General features: G+C 41.9%; 1 pseudogene; it reads left to right on the top strand.

Moving 5' to 3' along the window:
* On the top strand, nt 1–6,417 carry LOC139444423 (uncharacterized; annotated as a pseudogene).
* The last annotated feature ends 3,664 nt before the right edge of the window (nt 6,418–10,081 follow it).

Below are 10,081 nucleotides of genomic sequence, written 5' to 3'. Positions count from 1 at the left end.
ATGGGGCAATTTTGGAAGAAAATTGGTAAAGTAGTTGGATGTGAACGATTGAATAACATCCCGATGGAAGTTACACTTGACGATGGCTCTAAAAGTACTGAGCCTCATATTGTGATGTCCTCATGGAGAGACAGTTACTCTGAACTTCTGAACTGTAACGTCACCAGTGACTGCCCCACCCCACAAGAACTAGAGAATGATGAACTACCGATGTGCGAGCCTATATCTATTGAAGAAGTAAGGTATGCTGTAATCCACGCCAAGAAAGGCAAGGCATGTGGTGTAGACAACGTCCCCGCGGAGGTTATATGTAATGACACGTGTATTAATATCTTCACAAACTCTTCACAGTGTGCTTTAACTCTGGGTGTATCCCTGCCAGTTGGGGTAAAGGCATCATCATCTCTATTCCGAAGGCTTCTACTGAAGACCGAAGTGAGTCACTCTGATACAGAGGTCTTACGATTACGATTAAGATTTATTGCAGCATTTTAAATAAACGTCTTTCAACATATGTTGAGGATCATGGCATACTAGAAGATAACCAGAGTGGTTTCAGAAAAGGACGATCAACAACGGAGCATATCTCTACTATTACTTCTATCATATAAGAAACACGGAAATCGCTTAGAAGCCAACATATGCAGCCTTCATAGACTTCCGAAAGGCGTATGACTGCGTGGATAGACAGAAGATGTGGGCTAAACTGCTTGAAGTGCACATACTTAGGATATACATAGAGCACATACCTAGGATATACATAGAGCACATACTAAGGATATACATAGAGCACATACTTAGGATATACATAGAGCACATACTTAGGATATACATAGAGCACATACTTAGGATATACATAGAGCACATACTTAGGATATACATAGAGCACATACTTAGGATATACATAGAGCACATACTTAGGATATACATAGAGCACATACTTAGGATATACATAGAGCACATACCTAGGATATACATAGTGCACATACTTAGGATATACATAGAGCACATACTTAGGATATACATAGAGCACATACTTAGGATATACATAGAGCACATACTAAAGATATACATAGTGAGTGAGTGAGTGAGTATGGTTTTACGCCGTTTTTAGCAATATTCCAGCAATGTCACGGCGGGGGACACCAGGAATGGGCTTCACACATTGTACCCATGTCGGGAATCGAACCCGGGTTTTCGGCGTGACGAGCGAAGGATATACATAGAGCACATACTTAGGCTATACATAGAGCACATACTAATGATATTCATAGAGCACATATTAAAGCTATGCACAGAGCACACATTAGGGATATTCATATAGCACATACTAAGGTATACATATAGCACTGACGAAGGATATACATTATAACACATAAAGCACCCCGCCATATTCCAGCTGTATGACTGTCGTCTGGAAATAATCAAGTCTGGAAATAATCATGAGCATCGGTCTTCTCTCTTGGGATACGAGTCACCGAGCCTGACTACCCGATCCCGTTAGCAGCTGGTTAGTCGCCCCTTACGGAAATGCAGACACACTGGTGAAGCTAGCTCCAGACAAAGTGGAGATACAGCCTATTTCCTTCCGCAAACTAGAGATAAAAATCAAAATCAAAGCCCCCCATAGTCCAAATATGGCAAGCCCAGTGGAACGCAAGTAAGATCGACAGATGACTGTAAACAATTCAACCGAAAATTCACAAAAGCCATACTCATACTCAAACGAAAAGAAAGTTGAGGTTAACATTTCAAACCCTAGACTCGGCCACAACAAGCACTGTGACAAGATATGCCCATCTTGCAGTCAACCTGAAACCATTGCTCACGTGTTACTGGAATGTCAAGACCACGCCCCAGCCCCGGCTCGGTTAAAACAGGAATTGCAATTAGATCCGCTGTCTGTCGAAGCTTCCTTATACCTAAAGATGCAATAGCGAAGGCCAAACTAACTCTATTTCCGAGAGACGGTCAGATACCCGAACGTATATAAACAGAGCAGCCACAGAAATTCTAACAATTTCTGAAAATAAAAAATGAAATCATATCAATACGAAAACAGACATTTTATCTACTAAAACTCACGATAGATATGTGTATCCTACGCACTCACATGAGTCCCAAAGAAGGACAGGCAACCGAAAGGGCTGAGGCAATTAAAGCAACAACACTTAAAGCAACAACAACATTCATTAATCTTGTCATGCTTGACAACGGCATATGTATTTATACTAAAAAGTCGCTATTAGAGTATGATGAAGAAGTTGTTATCCATAAACATGTTGTCTATTTTGTCATTCGACAACTTCTGAGAAAGCCTATCAAACAATTCGTGCACTTTACAGGTTTGCCTAGGCCATGTATGTATGCGAGGCGCGGGCAATAGATATTTTTATAGGCAATTACTTGTTAATTACCTTTCCTCTAAACTACGTTCGATAAAAGTTGACGCAAAGAAAAAACGGGGTGTCATCGTTAAGGCCTCTGTTTTGTTTGCTGTCTAACGCCACACTCAGCAATATCCCAGCTACATGCATATGACGGCGGTTTGTATAATAATGGACCAGACCATCCAGTGATTGATATCACGAGCATCGATTGGGATACAATGACATGCATCAACCAAGTCAGCGAGACAGACCACCCAATCCCGTTAGCCGTCTGTTACGACAAGCATAGTCGCCTATTGTGACAAGCATGGGTTGCTGAAGACCTATTCTACCCCGGATCTTCACGGGCCTGTAAGGCCTCTGAGGTGTTATACGCCATATATTCACTTTCTGCCTACGAAATACTAGTTTTGATCAAGATCAATCTAAGTCTATATCACTCACTCAATCAGAGCTGCGAAAAATAATTTTATGCAGAGATACGTTTCTATCCAACAACAACGTTTAGAGTGTTTAAACTAAACATGCAGTTTCTAGGGGCGTCCACAGCTCCTGATCTCCTTCACGCTGCACGATGGACTAAACTTTATCTCTGAAATAAAGCATTTCTAAAAATGGTTGACAACGAGACTTGCCTGGGAATTATTAATATTATTGTTTCAGGGTTTTTAAGGGTTTTTACAGACAAAGGAGAGTATAGTGGTTAGTCTGATGTTAACACTTCACATTATTCATCGCATCATTGTTTGTGGACATTTCTCTACCGTATTTATTTAATAAGTACGAATAATTGGTCTGCCCGGTGGAGGGAACATTAAAACCCTCAAGCGGCCCCAAGTATCTCGATAGAAGCGAGACTAATGTAGCTCACCTGACTGAAAATCAGTTGAACTTATGTTGTCCGCAGTCCAGCTGTTCATCCATCTATCAGTTATTTTTAAAATGTTTGCCATTTTTTCTAAAACTACAAGACGCATGAAGCTATAATTTTGTATGATTGAACGCAAGTATGATGTCTCTAAACTTTGTTCACATAGTACCGATCCTATTATGAATATGGGCGATATGGCGGCCATATTGAAAATGCCATCTATGGCCATTACTCAGCCATGTCTGCATGTATCACTGTATGAGGTGTGTGGAATAACATATAATACATAGTTTGGTGTTTACTTTGGTTTAAGTTGCTACCTTTTACCTTCATGTACGGTCGGTAGATCCGAACACGTCCATCAGACTTGAAGAGCTGGCACCTACTCTCTTCGCGGAAGAGCACTCTTCGCCAATTTCTCTGCTGCCACTGCTGTACAGTCCTTGCCTTTCTCAGTCTGTGACGTCAGTGTAGAAATGTCAACGTCATGCCCTTGAAAGGTCGATAGGCACGGAGCCCATACAGGCGGAGTCGTCTAGCAACGGTCCTTCTGCTGACTGGATGTCCAAGGCTGTTTGCGGATGCTGACGTCACATTAGGAATCTTGACCTTAGGTGAAGTACCCGTATATAACGGTCTTCTTGTGGGGTCGTGACTTTGGGTCTTCCACTCCTCGGCCTGCCTGCAGTACTGCCAGTTTGCCTGTGACGTGTGACAAGTCTGGCGATGGTGCACTTGAAGCAGCCCATGATCCTGGCAACGTGCTCCTGCGTCGCTCCCATTTGCAACATACCGATGGCTCCATCCCTCTGCTCTGCGGTTAGTCGAGGCATGTTCACTGTTTTAAACGGGTTCATGTGATGAGAGAGTACAACCCTGCTCATGTTTTATACCAGTATTTCATACGGGTAACTTTGTGCACATTTTGCATTTTTGTGTGATTAAACTCACTTTTCTCGGAAAATCACGTGAAGCACATATTAACAGGGAAGAGGTTAGTTGCATTCCAGCTAAGTGTTCCCAAATGTTTTCGTGCCGTTTAGAAAATTTGTTGAAAAGAACAGACGACCATTATTTATTTGGTGGCGTTTCTTTTGCCACTCAGTTTATGTTTTCGGACATCTTAAATCTCACCGTTTCCACCCTTGCTGAACTAGGCTCGATCATAGCGCCACCAGTGGTTATAATGTCCCTCCTATGTCCCTCCAACTGACCAATCAGATTCCACCTTTCATATATCACTTTTATTTGCTTCAAACAAAATGGCAGCACCCAGACAAGACGATCTGATTAATAATCAAGATCTGTATTCTAATAAAACGGGTATTACCTTGCGAGGTGCTTCAAATCATTTGAGCATCTTGATAAAAAGCTTGTAAATATTTGGTCGACACTCAGTTGAAGGTATACATCCTTTGTAAATCCTGCAGTCGATCGAAATCTGCACGTTAAAATCCATGTTGTTTACGAACCGAATTTCTAGTTCGTTGCGAGATTTTGATTGGACTATGCATAAACACGTAATTCCATAGTTCCAAACCAGTTCGGCAAGGGTGGAAACTGGACGTTTACAGGTAACTCCCTTGCCTCGGGAAGATGGTATAAATGTGTACTATAATGAACATGATTTGATGATGTATATTGTTTCTGTTGGATATTGGGACGGTTGGATAGTCATGTGATTAAAATGTTCCCACATGGGTACTATGTGTGAAGCCCATTTCTGGTGTCACCCGCCATTATATTGCTGGGGTATTGCTAAAAGCGGCGTCAAAAACACACTCACTCAGTTCTTGTTTATCACTGTATGACCTTTCTCATCTAATATTATCATTTTCAGAACCCAGGTGAGCTACAGAGCCTTTTTAATAGTTTTACAAACACTTTGGACAACATGCCAAAATGCATGAGGAAAACCTCTGTTTTGTTAATTGTGTTGATTGTAAGGTGAATGTCACCAAACAGTACCTTGAAATAAACTTTATAAATACGTTTTTTGAAAGATTCAAAATACTCACATTTCAACTCAGCAACAATTTTGTCTTCAAACTTTTGGGGTACAAACATAAAATTAAAAAAATAAAAGTGTTTTGGGATAATGTTCCAAATGATATTTCAAAGACTGACCCACACTTAACTTAATTTCATGTATCTTTTTGAAGGAGTTCCTTCCACCCTTGAGGTAGACATGAATCGTCTGAAGTCGCTTGTGCGGGACAGGACACCAGCAGACATAAGGGACACCCTGAAGAATTACACAGCTACTGCTGACACCTTGAACAAAGCTTCCAGGGGGAATGGGAACCCATTCATGTGGGAGTGTCAGAGGATCGAGAGGGTCAGTTCAAATTTAACGTCTCATCGCCATTATTTCAGCCATATAGCGTCGAGTCAGAGGAACGAGGATGGGGTAGTGATCCTACTGCTGGAACCCGGGGCAGATCCGAAATACGCACGTCCAGAGTTGTACGTCATGTCATTACACTACGCTTCAGTTGAGAAAAAGAACAATCTAAGCATTGCGAGGAAACCGCTCGAGTCAGGCGCCAGTATCAATTATGTGTGCCGTGGGAAAGAACGAGCTGCTCTACATTATCCCTGTGAACACAACAAAGATGTTGTATCTCTCCTTCTGGTTCAACGTGCAGTTGAAGATATCATGGATGCTTTCATGCGCTCTCATTGTGTATTTTCTATAGCCATGATGCTGATAGATGCTGGGAGTGATGTTAACTGGCTTAACGAGTATCCTTCTCAAGAACATGCTTGTGACGGTAATATTGGAATGGTTGAGTTTCTTATGATAATTGGTGTTCCTTTTAACAGGGACTTCATCACACTGATGTATATACGTGGGAAAGGGTGTGGCCATGGTAGGCTCTTGGAGCTGATGATTTCTCAAGGAGGGTCGCCTGATGCAGCCTTGAGGTCGATAGTAATGGTACACGGTGCCAAGAATGTTCCTGAAGCTACGGAATATATTTTTAGTGTTGCAGCATCAGTGAATCATGAGCTTTATTTGAAGTTAGGTTAGGTTGGAGGCCACATATGGCTTGTGGTCTCCACAGACTGGACAAGGTTCAGCTACTGTTCGACTGGGGAGCAAGGACACAAGAAAAAACTGAAGGTAAAAATACTGAAGGAAAAGACACTTAAGGACAAGAATTGCAAGGACAAGAATCTCAAGGACACACAATGCAAACGCAAAGACAAGGCACTCAAGGACAAGAAACTCAAGAGAGGCAACGCTGTGACACAAAGAACAAAGTCTAGGCGAATACCAGAAGATGTTGTCATCAGTATGACAGAACTGATCCATGTTGCTGGCACTCCTCTGAAGGACGCTGATGTTTCATACCCATACCTACCAGCAGACGTTCAACAGAGAATGATATAATTGCTAGACTGGTATCTCCTCCACCCAAGGGCTCTGAGAGAGATCTGCCGTATTGCTATCCGAGCAGCTGTTCCGCCTAAAAAAGACAGAAGCATAGATTGGTCAGCTCTTTCGTCTCAGTATTAAGGTTACCTGAAATCTAATGACATAAATGGTTAGAATTAAGATATGATATTTACATATTTGTTACTTTGTCTGGTTGGTAGTTGTGCTGGTAGGTATTTCGCATATTTTCTCATATTGCGCAATTTCTACTATGGATGCTGTCACTACCATTATGTGCATATATCAAGGGGTGATATGTACATACAGGGTTTTGAATTCAAGTTTTGAAATTTTGTATTAACAACTTTGGTCTGTTAGTTATCTACATAATATATAATGACATAGGTTTGAAACTCCAATATCTTATATGAATGCACTGGTATTTAATGATAACATTACTAAAGGCTACTGTTAACTGTGGTCGGGTGATCTTGTAATCTGTGCATTCATAAACATGCCAAAAGTAAAAAGGAAAATAAATTGCTTTTAGTTTGTAGATATCAAATCAAATAATTTTTTTTTTATATGAACTAAACATATTTGGTAAGTCTCTTTTGGTAAATGTTCATGTTTATCATATACTGTTCAAAAGTAGTAAAAGAACACCGGATTCTTTCATATTAATATAGTTAATCAGTCATGCTAAGACATTTTCACAATAGTAATGTGAAAGATTCGGGTGTTCTTTAACTTCTTTTGGGCAGCATTTATCACTTATCAGACAATTAACCTCAGGTGACAACACTACACTCAGCAGTTTGTGCTGTACTGACATTTGGACAGGAACCAAGGAGATTTGTTTATCATGAAGTCTGGGCATGTGAATCTTTCTTGTTGTAGATGACAAGTCACTGCTCGCTTGCCCTGAGGCCAGTTAACTTTTTCAGAATGTTTTAGCCTATGTCACGTATTGTTGTGCGATGAGCAAAAGTTGCTACAAATATTGAACAAAATCATGTGAATAAATATGGATACTAGTATTCATTAACTTTTGTATTCATTCCTATCCCAAATACACCTTGTCTGAAGAGGCTAATGACTATCCATTGGGTGCCGAGTTGTGTCTCCAGCATACTTTATGATTCCAGAACAATCCTACAATCGTGTGGTCGAATCTCCGATTTGCCCTGATTTCTAGGTTTGAGACCATCATTCCCATGGTTTTTGGTTTCACCTTTCCTCTCATATAAAGCTGACACATTCTGACATAATTGTAATGGTGTTCAAGGCGAAGTGAAACACTCACTCACTTTGTCGCACAGAAGCCTTTGCAAGGCGAAAGGTGTGAGAAGAGGTTTTTGTCATGAGGTACATGTAGTAGAACTCCAGCAGTCAGCATTACTCACCGCTTTTCTTTGATAGACTTTCTCAGGCGATGAAGCAAATCAGCATAGTAGGCGCCGGTAATCGTCTTTTGACTTTCTAAGTAATCAACAAAGATCACACCCGTTGCATCCCAGAATACAATTGCAATAACTTTCTTCACTGATCTTGAAGACTTGAAGTTCTTTGGTGCCGGAGAAGTGGAATGGTGTCATTCCACAACATCCACCACTAGTTTGACATGGATCACAACGTCCACCACTAGTTTGACAAGGCTCACAACGTCCACCACTAGTTTGACAAGACTCACAACGTCCACCTCTGTTTTGACAAGGAGCACAGCGTCCACAACGGCTAACGTTTGAAGTGGCGGTAAAATGTTTCCTCCGTCTGAACCACCTCTCTCTTCAATACGCTGAACGTTACACCGCTTTCATGACATGTTTTCACTAAACTACAAACGTGCTTTTTTTCTTCCTGTAACGTACGTTTAACAGGTATAAGCGCTGGTTAACGCGCCACGCGCTGTCTGATTACAATTTAGGATCTGATTCGGATACGTTTGGATAAACCATCAACTCATAGCTCTCACCAGGTAAAAACATAAAAATAATTTTGCGAAATGTTTATTTATTTTGTCATATAAAATTATATTTATCCGGTCATAGTGAGAATGGCTGGTGTGGCGGGGGGTATTTGGAGGGGCGGGGACAATTCCCTCTCACTATCCCGTTTAACGGGGAAGACAATCGCACTTGATACTTAAAAACTCTGAAAGATACATGTATTAAACAGGGGCGGTCGGGTAGCCTAGTGGTTAAAGCGTTCGCTCGTCACGCCGAAGACTCGGGGTCGATTCCTGTCATGGGTACAATGTGTGAAGCCCATTTCTGGGGTCCTCCGCCGTGTTATTGCTGGAATATTGCTAAAAGCGGCGTAAAACCATACTCACTCACTCACTCACATGTATCATATCTTTGAATCAACTTGATCCACATCAACTGTACCGCACATCAATCCAGGCAGGTAATGCGTGTGTATGTGTTCTCTTATATTTTATATTGCGCATATTTCTACACCACTCAGGGGTCACTGTATCATTGTCAGCTCCCTGGAGGGATACAACCCAAGCTGTCTGTTAGGCGCAAAGGTATCAACAACATTGCCATCCCATCCTACCGGGTACCCAATCACTGCTGGTGAACAGAGGCACATTTCGAACAAAATCACTTGACGGACCGAAGCCCTAGAACCTCTGAGGAGCTTCCGAAATGAGGTCACCCATCCCAAGGACTATCCGCGACCTATGTTCCTTAACTGCATCTGTTTTGTGACCTGTTACAGGAGCACGCTTAACGCTGCTCGTTAATACGTACTGTGCAATGGCGACCTCCATGTTCCTCGAGACGTTATTTGCACGCCAGCTGATATTTGCCGCACTCGCCACTATTCGAGCTATAAGGCGGTGCTAGCTTTGTTTGGTTTGGTTTGTTGTTTTACGCCGCACTCAGAAATATTCCAGCTATATAACGGCGATCTATAAATAATCTAGTCAGGACCAGACAATCCAGTGATTGATATCATAAGCATCGATCCACGCAATTGGGATCGACGACACGCTTCAACCAAGTCAGCGAACCTGACCACTTGGTCCCGTTACTCGCCTCTTATGACAAGCCTGGGTGCTGGAGGCCTGACGGGGTGGTAAGTAATTAATCGAGTCTGGGCCAGACAGTCCAGCGATACTTGTCTCGGTCATAGAAGATCAACCAGAGCAGATCCGACGGACGCGGCATTTCAATTTATCACGTTCGGATCGGATTGGATATACGCACGAACCATACACACAGAATGTTCAATGACACTGCATGTGCAGACTCACACCTTCTATTTCCTTACTCAGTTGGTTCAGATGCGATCCGATGTCTGCTAAAGCGGGCTGCGTTAATAATGGTAGGGACTCAAACGTTTACTAATCATGCCGCGAATAGACATCGTGAACCTTTACGCTCCGCGTTTTCATTCAAAGATCCGATATTACGGATTAAGCGTGTT

This window comes from Haliotis cracherodii, unplaced genomic scaffold (genome assembly GCF_022045235.1).
Source record: "Haliotis cracherodii isolate W230 unplaced genomic scaffold, xgHalCrac1.p SCAF_10, whole genome shotgun sequence".
NCBI lineage: Eukaryota > Metazoa > Mollusca > Gastropoda > Lepetellida > Haliotidae > Haliotis > Haliotis cracherodii.
The sequence above is the reverse complement of the archived record's forward strand: the minus strand, read 5'-3'. Positions and strand labels throughout refer to the sequence as shown.